The sequence below is a fragment of the Peromyscus leucopus genome, chromosome 15 (assembly GCF_004664715.2).
Source record: "Peromyscus leucopus breed LL Stock chromosome 15, UCI_PerLeu_2.1, whole genome shotgun sequence".
In the NCBI taxonomy this organism is placed as follows: domain Eukaryota; kingdom Metazoa; phylum Chordata; class Mammalia; order Rodentia; family Cricetidae; genus Peromyscus; species Peromyscus leucopus.
In genome coordinates this window covers 88,675,242-88,691,819 of record NC_051076.1, presented here as the reverse complement: position 1 = coordinate 88,691,819, position 16,578 = coordinate 88,675,242, and positions in this window count along the sequence as shown.

Sequence of the window (16,578 nt, the reverse complement as noted above, 5' to 3'; positions counted from 1 at the left end):
TATTAAGTTAAAAGAAATGAGTGGTTAGACATTCTAAGATAAAGTAAGAAAGATGTTGTGGTAGATGAATGTCATATTAGAGTTCAACAAAATATCCAAAATGATTTTAATGAAAAATTTTGCAAAAATGGAAATATAGTCTATAATTGGAATCACAAAAAAAAAAAACAGAAGAATTTTCTGAATTAACATAAAATGCTTTGGAAGGTGTGATGGATATCAGAACCTAATCATTCCAGAAGGGAGAGAAGTGAAATGACCTCATGGTAAGATTGAGATTCCCATGGGAGAAAAAGCTTGAGAGACACTAGAAAATTTAAAAAAACACAGAATTTCACATAATATGATAAAAGTCTTTACAATTCAGAAATGAGTCAACAGGTGAAATGTGCAAAGCCATCTGTAATTAGAAAGTGAACACTGGAGAAAAGGTCTTAAAGCAGTAACTCATGCAGCAGAGCATAAGGCTCAGGGAGATTGTGATATTCTCCAGGGGAAGGAGACAGCCAAGGACACTGAGAAGACAGGAACAAATGCTAAAGCAACCTATGGATTTAGAGTGATAATCAGACATCAGTGCAGGTTTATTGGCAGTAACTGATGTCTCACCAGATGAGGGATATTCACACTGGAAGATTGATAACTGGGGGAAGAACACGTGGAGAACCTGTTTAATATCTCAATTTTATTGTGATACTAAAATTGTTCTAATGACATTTCTAAATATACAGAATAGGTAGAGGACTATTAAAAGGTAATTGAGAACCTTTTAAATGCATAGAAATATTTACTCTGAATTATTAGTGCTATATATCAGAATCTATACTCTAAATGCATGAAACACATTAAAAAGCACATTTTCAGTGTGAAGCTCATTAAAAAACAGGAAAAAACTCTATTATAATCTATGTATATATAGAATGTGATGAATAATGATATAATTTTTTGTAGATTTTTATTGAAATGAATGATACATGACCACATATCAGTATTTAGAAATCTTTAAGATGTAATGTCTGATGATAATTAGATGAAATTTTAGCTTGACATGTGGAAAACACAGTGCTCCCTTATGTATGTATTTACAGAAATAATCAGGGAGCAAATAAAGGCAATATTTCTATGTGAAAGAAGAATAGACTGTGGCAGAGAAAGATATTTAAAAGATATTTAATGATTACTTTGTACCAATTATTTTAATAATACTTTTAGTGGTTATATAATAGCCTGGTAGTTTAAATAGCATTGATTTCTTTTCCTTTCCTTATTATTAAGAAATTGTCTATGCATCTTACATAACAATGACAGATATTCCTCTCCTCCATCCTCCCACTCCAAGCCCACCCAACCCACTCCCTACTCCCACCTCCTTCAAGGCAAGGCCTCTCATGGAGAGTCAGCAGAGCCTGAAACAATCAGTTGAGGCAGGTCCAAGCCTCTCCCCCTGCACCAAAGTTGTGTAAGGTGTTCCACCATAGGCACTGGGCTCCAAAAAGCTGGCTCATGCACCAGGGATGGATCCTGATCCCACTGCCAGGCAGGGGGCATTAAATAGTTCAAGCTAAACAACTGTCTCACCTATGCAGAGGACCTAGTCCAGCCCCATGGGGGATCAACAGCTATTGTTCCACAGTTTATGAGTTCCCACTAGTTTCGTTGGTTTATCTCTATCTATACATTTCCTCATCATGATCTTGATGACCCTTGCTCATAGAATGCCTCTTCTCTCTCATTGACTGGACTCCTAGAGCTTGGCCTAGTTCTTGGCTGTGGATTTCTGTGTCTTTCTTCCATCAGCTACTGAATGAATTCTCTATGGTGACAGTTAGGATGTTCACCAATCTGGTTACCAGACTAGGCCAGATCAGATACTCATTCCACTATTGTTAGAAGTCTAAGGTGGGGTCATCTTTGTGGATTTCTGGGAACTTCCCTAGCATACTGTATCTACCTACCCACATCTCCATAGAAGCCAGCTAACAATGAGGACCCTAAGAATGACACATGGTTCACCCTGGGAAGGAGAAATAGATGAGATATCCATGAGCAAACAGGGGTTGATGGTGGGAGGCGTGGGGACGAGAACATAAGGAAATAGGGTGGTCAAGCTGGGAACAGGGACAGAGTGGGAGAGCAACAAAAGATGGAGACCTCATGGAAATATCATTTATTTTGAGAAATACAATAAAGCAAATATGGATATACTCTTATCTCAGGATTCATCCTTACTGTGCTCAAAAATTCTTTAGATGAAAAGCATGAAGTAGCTATTTTATGTGGCCATTAAAGTGCTTTTGAACCGAGAGAGAAGAGTGCAAAGACAGCACTTTTTCTTGCCATTGAAGAGAATTACTTTTACACTAACCAAGTAGGTTTTTGTAAGGAAAAAAAAAAGTTTTGTTTTGTAAAAGATGGCTGTCTAAATAAGTGTTAAAAGGTAATAGAATTTGAAAGTAATCATTACAGAAATGGTACATGATAGCAAGTATTGCCAATTAGAATTAAGGCAGTGGTTGATGGAGGACTAGATATTTGTAGCATCTGTATGATATTGTAATTATAAAAATAAATTCTGAACTCTATATTAAGAGACAAAGAACATCATCTTCTTGATCAGATAGCCAATCTCTGAATAATCCATGCGGAACAAGCAGATATTGGCTTTATAAAATATCACAATTTACCTTCATATTGGAATATAATTCTTCAGAGTGATCAAAAATAATCTCTTTACAAATTTATATTTCATTAAATTGAAGTGGTAGTTGGTTAAATTAATTATTATTAATTACACTCATTATCATCCCTTTCCCAATTGTCAATTACTTTAGTAAAACAATAATTATTTTCTCATAACTTATTACATAATGCTTGTGGGATAAATTAAATACAGAATATAGCATGGCTGTATTCAAATTGAGACAGATAAATCAGTATCATAGGTAAATCCCACATTCAGTATAGCAGCTGCAGTAAAGATAAAAATATCAAAAATGTTGATTTACCTTCAATTTGTTGAAAAAGGTAGTGAAAGTTGATTTATTACTTGTCTATGTGTAGTATTATTTTTCTGTCAGGTGGATATTTTATATTCTTTTTGAGACAGCACCAGTTCAGTGTAAGCAGGAGCTAAACCCTCATAAGATATTAACAGTTACACTAAAGCTGTTCCCTAAAGCAGAACGGGACAAAATAGGTAAACCATGAGAATTTTCCTTCTTTGTTCTTTCCCATGTGTGTCAGCCAGGCCTACAATTTAATTCATGATGTAGCCCGGGTTGCCCTCAAATTTTTCATCTTTCTGTTTAGCTTATTTAGAAATGAACCACCAAGACCATCTGATCTTTCTGAAGCATATGCTTATGACTGATCCTTACTCATTGTTGATCCTATGTTAAAAAGCTTTTTTATTTTGGAGGGTTTCTCTCTTTAGCTCTAGATGCCCTGGAAGTATTTCTCTTTCCTCAATTTCCCCAGATATTTTCAAAAAGTCACAATGTAAACTTTATATCTTCTTCTTACAGCTCTTATACTCCACTGAATCTGATTGCTGCTATGTATGTGATCATGGATGTAAGGTCATTCAGTAGAAAACTAGCAACCAACCAGTGACCCAAACTTCACCCAATGGCTTTGCCTTCTCCAGCAGTCAGCATCCCCAATGGCTCCTCAGCTAGTGTTAGTTAGGATCTTGGGATACCTCACTTAGCATATGTCAGGATATTGACTGTCTTAATTTATGCAGGTTTTGTGGTAGTAACTGATGTTGCTCTGAGTTCATGAGTAGAGTGGTTCTTCCATTTCCAGTCAACAGCAATTCATAGTCTGAACATTTGTATCACATAACCAAGAATGCATTTAATAAATTACTTTTTGAGAAAATGCAATCAGAGAGTATTATTTTTTTCAAAACATAATTGAATTAAAGATGTAAATGTAACACTTTGGAGTCTAACTCATGTGCTTTACATATTTACAAAAGTGAAGAGTTTAAAGTTTCAAACTAATCTGTCATGTTAATGTGCTTCCTTAACACTGTTCATTAATTACATCAAAGCATCTAAATTTCAAACACTGCTGAGTAAATATTCAGAATGGCAATTGACAACTTTATATAAAAATACTGGATGCTGCTTAACAAAATATGTCTATATTATAATTTTAATTTTAGAGAAAGATTGATTATGTTACAGACATACTGTGATGATTATAGAATGAGAAGAAAAGAGAGGGAAGCAAAGTGGGATGAAAGAAGAGAAACAAGTAAGAAAGAAAATTTATTACTCCTTTCAAGAGCCATTCACACGACAAGCACTTTTACCTTCTTTTCTTCATTTGTTATTTCAACATATACCTTCATATGTTTATAAAATATAATAAAAATAAATAAAATAAGAAATAAAAATATACTCTGTTTTTAGATGTGAGAATTTTTCATTTTCAAAACTTTTGTTTTATTAATGAACTTATGTAATTTTTAAAAATAATGATCTTTATAGTTTTAGCTTTTGTGTTAGTTCATGAAATTACTCATTTCTGTATTTCAGAAAGGGTAACATTTTTAAGTTACATTAAATGATTTAAACCTCTAGAAATCGATGATCTTGCAAACTCATGTTTACAATACGATGGTTTACTCTTTTTCCATCAAGGACCAATAGAATATGTGAGTAAATTAGGAGGACTATTTTTAAAATCTCTTATTAGGACAACAGCTAGCATTCCAACATCATGAAACAAACAAACAAACAAACAGCAAAAACAAGTTAAAAGAAAAAGTAGAAGAGGCAGAGTAGACAACTCAGTCTGTAAAATATCTGCTGCACAAACATGAACACCTGAGCTCAGTTTCTGCAGAAATATCTCTGTCATCAGATCTAGAGAATGAGAGACAGAGTGAGTGAATCCATAAAGCTCAGTGGTAAGTCATACGTACCACCTTTCCTAAGGTAAGGTTCAGGGTTTCAGCACTGGATGAGAGGTAAACAAGGTTTTTATAGCTCAGGGCAGGGAATATTTAAATGGAGGATATGACAGAGAAAGGGATGCCAAGATGAAGCCACCTACAAGCTAAGAAGAATGGACAGCTGAATTAAAAAAAAATCAACAATTTCCAGAATTTAAAACCCTGAATCATGACAGGACACTGGTGGAATTCTGGTGTTTCTGGACTACTCTCATCAAATGTGAGGTCAAACTGTTGGCCTTGTGTACATCCTAATTCACAAATTAGTCTGTTAAATACACTAAGCCTATAGGCTGAAGATGATGCCCCAATGTTGTGGAGAAACCTTGGGTAACTGTCCAGGAAGCTGGCTGTTTCTGTGAAGTCACAGTTTTTTTGGAAGCCACTTGTGTGCACTTCCTGTTTTTTTTTTTAAATATTATTTCCTTCTTGGGTCTCTGTGAGAGTTGACGATTAGATAGTTATAGTTACAGTTATAGTTAAAGATTAGATAGTTATAGTTATAATTTTCCTTGTTAAGAATTTCAGAAGCCGGGCGTGGTGGCGCACGCCTTTAATCCTAGCACTTGGGAGGCAGAGGCAGGCGGATCTTTGTGAGTTCGAGGCCAGCCTGGGCTACCAAGTGAGCTCCAGGAAAGGCGCAAAGCTACACAGAGAAACCCTGTCTCGAAAAAACCAAAAAAAAAAAAAAAAAAAAAAAAAAAAAAAAAGAATTTCAGAAAAGAAACTCACTAAAAGGTGTAAGTGTATAAATTTGAAGACATTATAAGATAGTTTTGTTAGTTATATAAGTTAGGATAGAACATGAATCAGGTACATTTTGGACTTACCAAAATAGGATAGATAATGGAATTATTTTCTCTGAGTTTGTCAAATGCAAATGGACTAGACTTTGTTTAAGTATTTATTGCTTGTATATATTGTATATTTGTACTTACTGTATATAGTTTTTCTTATATTTGCTATAACTTTTTCCCTTTTTTCTTTTTATAAGAATAGAAGGGAGAAATATGGTGATATTTTATTTGTGCTGAAATGTGATTTTATTTGTATGTTAATAAACAAAGTTGCCTGTAGGTCAAAGCTAAAAGCAAGCCATTTAGCAGAAGTCCGGTGGTGGTGGCACAAGCCCTTAATCTGATCACATGGCAGGCAGAGTCTCTGTATGTTCAAGGACACAGCCAAGTGGTGACCCGAACATTTAATCTCAGTACAAACCATAGAGACCTAGAGGTCTGTATAGACAGGCATGTGGTTGGGTTTAAAGTCAATGAGAAGGTAGAACAGAAAGGCAATAAAAAGATGAGTCACACAAGAGAGGGTCTCTCTTTCAGCGGAAGCATGGTAGTGACTGGTAACTTAAAGGCTTCACTAGTGCTCTGATTTTTTGGGCTTTTAACTCTGCATTTGGCTCTGTGTTTCTTATTTAATAAGACCATTTAGAATTTCATCTACACCATGTCTCTGGAAAAAATACACATGACCATGTGTGCTGGTGCCATCTTGAATAAGGTCAAGACAGACAGGTCATATGGCCTCATTGCCATAGGACTCCACCATATCTTTACTAAGGGCAGCAGAAAGTCACTTCCTATCTGAGGCCCAAGTGTGAGCAGTGGTAGCACTTGTTCTCCCTCCTAGGCTTTCAGGCATCAGTTTTATACTTGTGTCACAAAGCCCCAGAGACCACCAAGGAGCTGGTTTCCAATTCAAGTATATGTGTCTTTTTATTGTCAAGTTTGAACCTGGGTCACTGCCAGGCAGATGGAGGAAAATGCAGCCACTGCAGTGGGCCTGTGAAGGCCTAGACTTTACAGTCTCAGGAATGTGCCATGATAACTCGAATGGGTATAAAGCAGTATCCTCCTTCAGACATCCTGTCTGCTGTTTAAAGGAAAGCTTAACAGGATCCAGATACTCCTGCAGACATCCTGTCTGCTATTTATACAGGAAAGGAAAGCTCAACAGGATCCTGTCTCTAGTTTACAGCCCTTGGAGATATCTACATAATCCTCCTGAGCAGTCTAGATAATCCTGTTGAGCGGATTGTGGTCTAGACTAATAGTTTCAGAAAATCACCTTGCCCCTTCTAACCAACCCAACCTGTGTAGGAAGCACCAGCCACAATGAAATGCAGCAGGCAGGCTATGTATATGCTGCTAAGGGTAGAGTTAAAGAAATCTTCCAAGCCTCTAAGTAAAAGAACCAAAAGGATTATGAATGAATCCCAGATATTGAACTTTGGGATTGTTTGCACAGATTGTGGTGATGTCATGTTCCACCCCCCTTAAAATAAAAGAAGGTATTTTATTTTTGCTATTGCAGAAAGACATTTGAGAGATCTTAATCTTTTTAAGAACAGTTTTTAAAATATTTAAGTTTATAAGGCTATGGGACATTTTCAGCTTATAAAATGCTCTATATTGTTAGTATTTGGACTTAGAATAGAAGGGTAAAAATTAGGGTCACAGACATAAGCACCAAATACTAACCAGAAACTGGGATGTTCATTTCTAATGATGCAGCAAGACAATGACCTAACAAACGGCTTAAAATAGCTGCTGACTTCACACGTCTTCACCCTTTGGGAGATGAACAAAATATTTTTACATGGGTGTCCTATGACCACCTGTATGTCAGATGCTGGCAATGAGATTCAACAATGGCAGAACTGCAGTTATGAAATAGCATTGCGAAAGTTGAGAACCAGTGACTTGGAGAATGTTTCTTCTTACCCAAGATACATTCAGGCTTAAGAATATTGTCTAGTCACTTTGTATTTGCTAAGTTTGTTAAACTTAAGCTATTTGGATAACCTGAGTCATATAAATGTTTTATATTGGTGTTTTGTTTTGGTTTCCTTACTGAAACTGTATTTGATACTAGAAGAGATTCAATTTAAAATCATTGTTTTTAAGGCTACTTACTGTAGACTATTAGAGAACATAAATAGTCAGTCATAAATAATCAAATTTTTGTTTTTTTGTTTTTTGTTTTTTTGATGGTAGTCAGTGTAAGTAGTGACATACAAGGATACATTTACTCTGTCCCTTGCATATGTTTTCAGGGTTGAGCTTGAAACAAGTAACTAGAAACAAAGTTTGTATATTCATATACCTGGACAGCCCTCATGCTTCAGAGATCTGCAGAATATGACATTTAAATGTTCATCTAAAAGCTTATTATATCAGATAGACTTCCAGATCTTAGCAGTAACACAAGGTCCCCAAAGAAGATTATATACAAAGCACCACAACGTCTCTGCCTGGATTATGGCATCACTGACCACAGGGCAAGATGCTCCAATGCAATGCTTGCCTCCAGGACCCAGCCCAGCCTGTGGACAAGCAGCAGGACACTGAGATTGATTGCACCCTTTTGCTTGGACAAATCAAGATCAGTCTTCCATGTCCCTATTCCACAGAAAAAATACTCTGCCTTATGGGCCTGATGGCAGAAAAAGATTGATGCTATTCTGACTGGTACCTCTAATGCTATGGAGACCTGGATAGGGATTGGTTCCTGTAATTTATAGGATTGGAAGCTGCTTGGTTTATACCAAATATAGTTTATCCTTCTCAGATCTCTGATAGTACTGATACTATAGCTCTGATAGTAGCTTCTAAACTTTGAGGATCTCAGAAAATGACTTAAGATAAAAAAGTTTCAGATTTTCTCCTGTTCTATGATATAATGGTTCAGAGCTTAACATTTAAGAGTTCTTATAAGCTGGCAAAGCAATGGCTACTTACTGTTCAGTCACAAGCTCAGCATTCTGGATTTGTTTTAGATGTCATCTAAATATATCTAAATATAAACCTAAAAGTACTTCTCATCAGGCCAAAAATTTCTGTCCAATTTATACCTGGTTCTCTGGATAGAAGGAAATGCACAAGCTTTTAACCCAAATCTGTAGTTCTTGTTGAGACTCAAAGGTATGAGTCCACTTCTGCTGTTTTACAGACACCCATTACCTACATTGTCTACAATGTGGATTTCAGTACAGATTAGTAATATTAATGTATCTAAAACTTTTATGTCATTTTATAAGATAGTTTGTGTAGGCCTCAGAGGATTAAAAGAGTCATAAATCTTGAATCCTCTTCACGGAGGTCAAAAGGATCCCAGATAAGTGCAGCTTATTCCTAAAAATGGTATTTTTCCTCTCCCCTGGTCTTGGGATTCCTGCTTTCCCCATTACTGAGGGTATGGGCCATAGGCTCAAATAAGTTCATAAAATTTAACTTCTGTTCCTAGTTTAAGTTTTCCTCAACAGATTTCCACTTGACTGGCAGATACCTCCAAACTTCAGTTGCTGACTATACTGCTCCAGATGACTGTGAGCTCTGGACTTGCTAAAAGCAGCCAATGTGATTATTTCCTGTCTCTATGGGGTCAGACAGCCACATGCTTCTGACAGATGCCCCATTGCCCAGCCTTTGACAAACCGTTCAGCCTTTTTGGGGCCATGAGAATGGCGCCCCAATGCTAGCTCGTAGCAGTACCAGAAGAGAATATGTCATCCCATGTTCCCTGTTTAGAAAATGTTGAAATGCTGGATCAAAAGGAAACTCCCTGGCATAGAGGCAACATGGCCAACTATAATGCCCATTGACATACCAAAAAAGTAGGTTCAGAGTTGCCAAGAGATAAATTTATTAGCTGAAATAATTCTGCAATAAGATAAAACACCTGTCCTTCTTTATGCAGAACCAAAGAGGTACTATACAAGATTATAAATATGGTTGTACTCAAAGATCAGAACTACAGGACCTTAAGGAATGCAATAGATAGAGATGTCATTGCCCTAGAAAAATCTGTTAGCTGATGATTCTTAGGTCCCAATACCCTTGAATCTCTGGACAGGTAAGACTCATGATTGAGTCCTGTCATTGATACTTGTGAAGGGCAGAATTAACTTTACAGGCTCAAGAATACGCCATGATAACTCGAATGGATACAGAGCAGTATCTTCCTTCAGACATCTTGTCTGCTGTTTATATAGGAAAAAATTTAACAGGATCCAGATTGTCTTGCAGACATCCTGTCTGCTGTTTATATAGGAAAAGAAAGCTCAACAGGATCCTTTCTGTGGTTTATGGCCCTTGGAGATATCTAGATAATCTTGCTGAGCAGTCTAGATAATTCTGTTCAGCGGGTTGTGGTTCCCTGCCAAAAGTCTAGACCAATAGTTTCAAAAAATCACCTTGCCCCTTCTAACCAATCCCAAGTTGCCAATTCCTGGCTTGTGGTTTTTCCCAATAAAAACCCACTATACCTGGGCTCATGGCTGTTGCCACATTTCCTTCCATCTGTCTTGTGTGGCCCATGTTGAACCTAAATAAAAGGAACCTTATGTGCTTGCATCAGAAACCAGCTCCTTGGTGGTCTCTGGGACTTTCATAAAACAGGTACAACAGGCCCAGATAGGATTTTTTTAAACAGAAAAACCACAAACCTGGAATTGCTTGCGTTGGCATCTTGGGATTGATTAGAAGGGATATGGAACAAGCTGATTTTTTTGAAACTATTGGTCTAGACTTTTGATGAAAAACCACATTTGAAATTATTGGGTTAGACTTTTAACAATGAATCAAAACCTGCTGAGAAGGATTTTCTGAATATCTTCAAGGGCAATAAACCTCTGACAGAATGTCTGTTGCAGCATCTGTATCTTACTAAACTTCACTGCCCTGTTTTTTAATTGACTGCTTCTAGAGTATCTTTTGGAGTTGTCATGGCACATTCCTGAGGTTCCTCCAGTCACCAGGTGGTCTACAATGATGGCACTTCCCTAAGATAAAGTCTGTATAATTAAGTTTAGGCCTTCAAATACTGTCTCACATCAGCAGTTCCATGTGTTGGTGATAAGGCTGGAAAGGAATCCAGAAAGGTGCATTCCTGATCACATCAAGCCAGCTTTCAGTTCCCTGTGTATGTGGCAGCATGCTCCTGTGGCACCCAGAGACCCAAGAGGACTGGCTTTCCTGGTTCTTCCAGTCAAGCCACCCTCTCCTATACTGGTGGGTAGAGCTTCTCCCATGCTGGGATAGGGTGGCAACACTAAAATGCTTGGGAGGTTGTCAAAAGTTTGGCTTGCCTTGTTGGAAAGTTAGCTATTTCTAAAAATAAAAACATTCTGTACCTTGAGATTTATAGCTGAGGGTTACAAATATATGACAGGGTTAGAGTTCCAAAGAGAATCTGGTTGCAATGGTGGATCTTAAGGGTTTTGCCAGATAATAGTCATCAGAAACACCAGCCACAATGAAATGGAGCAGACTAAGTGTGGGTCCAAAGACATAATCCAAGCCTCTAAATAACAGAACCAAAGAAGTATTGTGAATGAATTCCAGATATTGAAATTTTGATTGTTTGCACTATTGGAGCTTGGGTTTTGCCTTATACATATTAGGGTTATATCATGTTTTCTCCCTCTTAAAATAAAAGAGGGTACTTTCTTTTTGTTATTGCAGAAAGATATTTGAGAGATTTTTAAACCTTTTAAAAAGATATTTGAGAGAATTCAAAATATTTTAAAAGAAATCTTTAATATATTTAAACATATAAGGCTATGACCAACTTACCAACTCATTTCATAGACAAAAATCAAGCCTTACCTTTCTAAAGCTACTAGGTCTCTTGATAAGAAAATGTTCTAAGATATCAAAATCTATGCAAATTTTGAGGGTCTAAAATGTTTTAAGATATATAAAGATTTGATGATATAAGAGTCAATTCAAGCTTTGAGGGTCTCAGAAAATAATTGAAGATATAAATACCAGTTACAAAGTATAAATAGATAATTTAAATGCTTCAAATTATTTTCTACTTCTATGATATTGTTATATTAAGATTTTAAAAGTTCACAATTTAACATTAATTCTCATACTATTTGGGTCACGAGCTCAAAATTTTAGATTTTCTCTGGTTGTCTTTAGATATAAATTTAAACTTTCCATCAGGCCAAAGACCTCTCTGTATAATCTGTACTTGGCTCTATAAATCACAACAACAAAAAACTTTACATACTTTTAACCCAAATCTATATTTTGCTAGGACTCAAAGGTATGAGTCTACTCCTTCTGTTTTACAGATATCCATTACCTGCTTTTCTACAATTTGGATTTCAATACTGATTGGTAATACTATTATATCTAAAACTTTTATCCCCTTTTATAAAATAAGAATTCATATAATCTTCAGAGAATCAAAAGAAGTTATGAAACCTGGATCCACTTCACAAAGGTCAAAAGAACTCAAGGTAAGTACAGCAATACAGCTTCAGTTTTCCCTATCTGTCTATTCTTGAGGATGGTATTTTTCTCTCTAGAAGTCCTCCCCTTCCCAATTACTAAAAGTATGGGCCTAAAAGTTCCAAATATATTCATAAATTTTAACTTCTGTTCCTAGTTTGAACTTGTCTCAGCAGGTTTCCATTTGCCTGGCAGACACATCAAACCATTGGTTGCTAACTGCAATCTGCTCCAAAAGACCAAGAGCTCTGGACTTGCTAAAGGCTGATGTGGAACAGTCTAGCCAATGTGATTGTTTTCTGTCTCTTCAGCTGGTTCAGATAGCCACAGGCTTCTGACAAATACCCAGTTTCCTAAATTCCTTCCAAACATTTGGCTAGCCTTTCATTCTTATGTATATAGCATGTATAACTGCAGGCCAGAAGAGGGCACCAGATCTCATTACAGATGGCTGTGAACTATCATGTGGTTGCTGGGAATTGAACTCAGGACCTCTGGAAGAGCAGTCAGTGCTCTTAACCTCTGAGCCATCTCTCCAGTCTTGCCTTTCATTCTTGTTGGGCCATTATCATCTATACCCTGTTTCACCTTGAAGCAGCTATACAAGAGAGTACATTGTCCCTGCAATCAAAACAAGCTAAAAAGGCTAACTAAAAGGGAAACTCTCTGGCATAGGGGACAGAATATCTACCTATAATCCCAATTGACATACTAGGAAATGTGGTGGTATTCTAATTGTACTGAAATGTGAGTTTGATTGTATGTTAATAAATAAAGTTGCCTGGGGGTCAGAGCTATTAAAGCCATAGCAAGAGTATGGTGGTGGCAGCACATGCCTTTAATCCCAGCACTTGGTAGAAGAGCTAGGTAGATCTCTGTGTGTTCAGGGATACAGCCAGCATTGGAGACATATGCCTTTAAGACTTGGGGGGCTGTACATACAGACAGTGACGAGGCAGTCACGTGTTTGTGTTTATAACCAATGAGAAGGCAGAACAAAAAGACTATGAAAAGATGTACACACAGGAAGTAGCTCTTTTTTCGGAGAGCTAGGACCACTGCAGAAGGAAGGGTGAGATTTTAGCTCTGAGCTCTGACCTTTTGGCTTTCTCTTTTACATTGGTTCTGTGTTTCTTATTTAATAAGATGTTTGGCTACATCTACAAGGAAACTGGGCCCAAAGCTGTCACTTTATAGATTTATTAACTAAAATGGTTATACAATAAGATAAGATAGTTGACCTTCTTTATGTAGAACCAAAGACATATTATATGACCTTAAGAAGTTATTTCTATATAAATCATTCAGAATTATATTCAGGCTGTACTCAAAGTGCCTATGCAAGGCCTTAGTAGAGCAATGCTATCTTTAGGTTAACTGCTCAGGGGCTATTGGAAACTCCATGGCCCTGCCGAAAAAGCAGATCTATAACAGAGGAAGGTAGTGGCAACAAGGAAACCACCATGGGTATCTGCCTTAGCTAGCTCCTTAATGATCAAAAGCTTCTTTGAACCTTTTTACAGGGGTAGCCCAGGACCAACTGCATGTCAGATGTTTGCATTGAGATTCACAATAATGACAAAATTGTAATTATAAAATAGCAACAAGCCTCAAATATTTTTGATAGGTATGGACTTTTTGTTTGACTATAGAAATGTAAAGCTACATTTGATTCAACTCTGGATTATAATTTACTCTATATGGTAATAGAAATTGAAAGTAATAAAGATCTATTAAGATTTTATCAAAAGCTAACTTAGAGATTTACACCTATGTCTTTGCCAAATGTTCAACACCAAGCATCTAGAGAATTTAAATGAATGATGGCATAGGTTTGATAAATAAGGTATGTGATAAACAAGATATGTATTCTATAATGATGGAGTTTCTAGTCCCCCAAGGAGGGAGGGTCCTTTTCTCAGAGTTGGACCATGCCCCAACTCACAAGCTCCTTTTGCATTGTCTTATGAAAGCTGCTAAAATATTAAAGATTTTTAGGGAACATAAGTTGATAGTCATTCAAATCTAGTAGACAGATAGTCCTCAAATGCTCAGAGATCTGCAGAATATGGCATCTAAAAATGTTTAATTAAAAAGCTTTTCATAATAGTGAGACATGCTGGCTCCTGGCAGCATCTTTGTTTCCTCCAAAGAAGATGAATGGGCACCAAAGGAACTCCACCTGGAACTTGCTCCAGAGTGGCTACAGCAGCCACTGAGCAAAAACCACCTTTCTCCTCAACTACTGCCTTTCACTTCTACTGCTACGAGGGCCTTCTTCAGACCATTGACAACAGGACTATGGGAAATCCATTGCCTCACTTTTGCCTAGACAATTTAAGCTGATCCTCCTCACAAGCTCCTACCCCACAACTGTCAGATCTTTTGAGGCATGGCAGGCCTAGTCCTGGTAGCTGAAGACTGATATTGTTGCCCTAAGATGTCTGCCCTCAATGACCTTAGAGAACCCTCTGTTGGCTGTCTTGGTAGCCAGCAAGTAATTCACTATCACTTCCAATCGCTAACTCTGATAAAATTTATCCTTATCAGATCTCTAATATTGTTTGAAAGTTCAATAGCAGCAACCAAGGCTTCAGCTGCCTTCTCAGTTCTCTATGTAAAATTACAGGCCTTATTTTCTTAGGGCTAATATTAAGTCTAGACAGAGTTCACCTTGCTAGTAGACTTAAAAAAGGGATAAAGTCACTTTGTAATGATGGCTTTCAGTATCTCTTGGTATATTAGATAAAAATAAGGTGCTTTAAAGTTTGTTTGCGTGACAATAGGAAAGCTGTCTCACTTTTGTTCATTTAACTATCCTTCTCAGATTTGATTGTGTTTGATGACGAGGGTACTAATAGATTTTTGCCAATTAAAAGCTATCTCCCCTAATCCCAAGGCTACAAGCACCATGATAACTCATTAATAAGTTTTGTTTTGTTTTTTTTTTTTTTTTTTTTTTTTTTTAAAGTACAGAAAGGTGTGCCTCATTCACAGACTCTAGGGTACAGGTAAATTGGTTTCAGGTATAACTTCAGAGGTTCAGAGTTTTAGCACTGATAAATGTACTTTTGATAAACTGATAGAGCCCTGACTACTGACAGTCTTGGGAGTCCTTAAATATCTGTGGACTTTAGTGATCTCAGCTTTTAGAGACAGGTTTGCATTGGAAAGGGTGTGGAAACCTCCTTCTTCCTTCTTTACTCACTCAACAACTTTCATTCAGTAAATTTCCTCTGATTAGTGTAGCTTGAGTTTTCCTGCCTGGCCCACAGTCAGGACAAATCTCTGTCACCCACCAATCCCACAGCCACTCAGACCCAACCAAGTAAACACAGAGACTTGTATTGCTTACAAACTGTATGGCCATGCCAGGCTTCTTGCTAACTCTTCTTATATCTTAAACTAACCAATTTATATAAATCTATACCTTGCCATGTGGTTTGTGGCTTACCGGCATCTTTACATGCTGCTTGTCATGGCAGCGGCTGGCAGTGTCTCCCTCTGCCTTCTTGTTCTTTCAATTTTCCTCCCTGTTAGTCCCACCTATACTTCCTGTCTGGCTACTGGCCAATCAGTGTTTTGTTTATTGACCAATCAGCAACACATTTGACATACAAATCTTCCCACAGCAGATTAGAGATTTAAAGATGTGTTTCATTGGTCTGCAACCAGGCCCTAGAAAATGTCCATACCTTTTAACCCAAAACCTTAGTTTATGCTATGACACCAAGATGTAAATTTGTTCCAATTGTTTTACACACACTTGTAGGTTAACTTCACCTGCATGCCCACTCATAAAAACTCTGTTATTTCATAATTTGTTGACACTTTTACAGGATTGATAGAGGCATTTTCCATCTCCAGAGAAATGGGAAATGTTTCTCTGTATTCCTGTACTGCTGGAACACATCACCCCCAATTTATCATGCCATGCCCCCAAGTTCCTGGAATATCACTGCTGGCACCACCGCTCCAGACTCAAAGGTATATCTGTTCTTCCATTTGGATCATCCACCCTTGCCTTTTCTGTACAACCAGGGCACTTCTCTATTCCATTCTTTCTGGCAGCCCCATCACTTTTCCCATGGCTATGGCCATGCATAGGGCCAGTGTTAACAATCTATTTTTCTCCAAACAACCTTCCTTCTTAACTCCTTCAAGAAATAGATGCCTGAGATCTCCATGATGACAGCTAACTGAATGATTCTTCACTCATTTCTCCCACTATGCATGACCCCAAGTCCCAACTCCCCCACTTTGCTTCATCCCAAATCAATAGGAAGCAGTCTCAAGAATTCAGCACCCTCACTTCCCTACTTGCTATCTATAACTCACCTTTTATAATAATCAAGA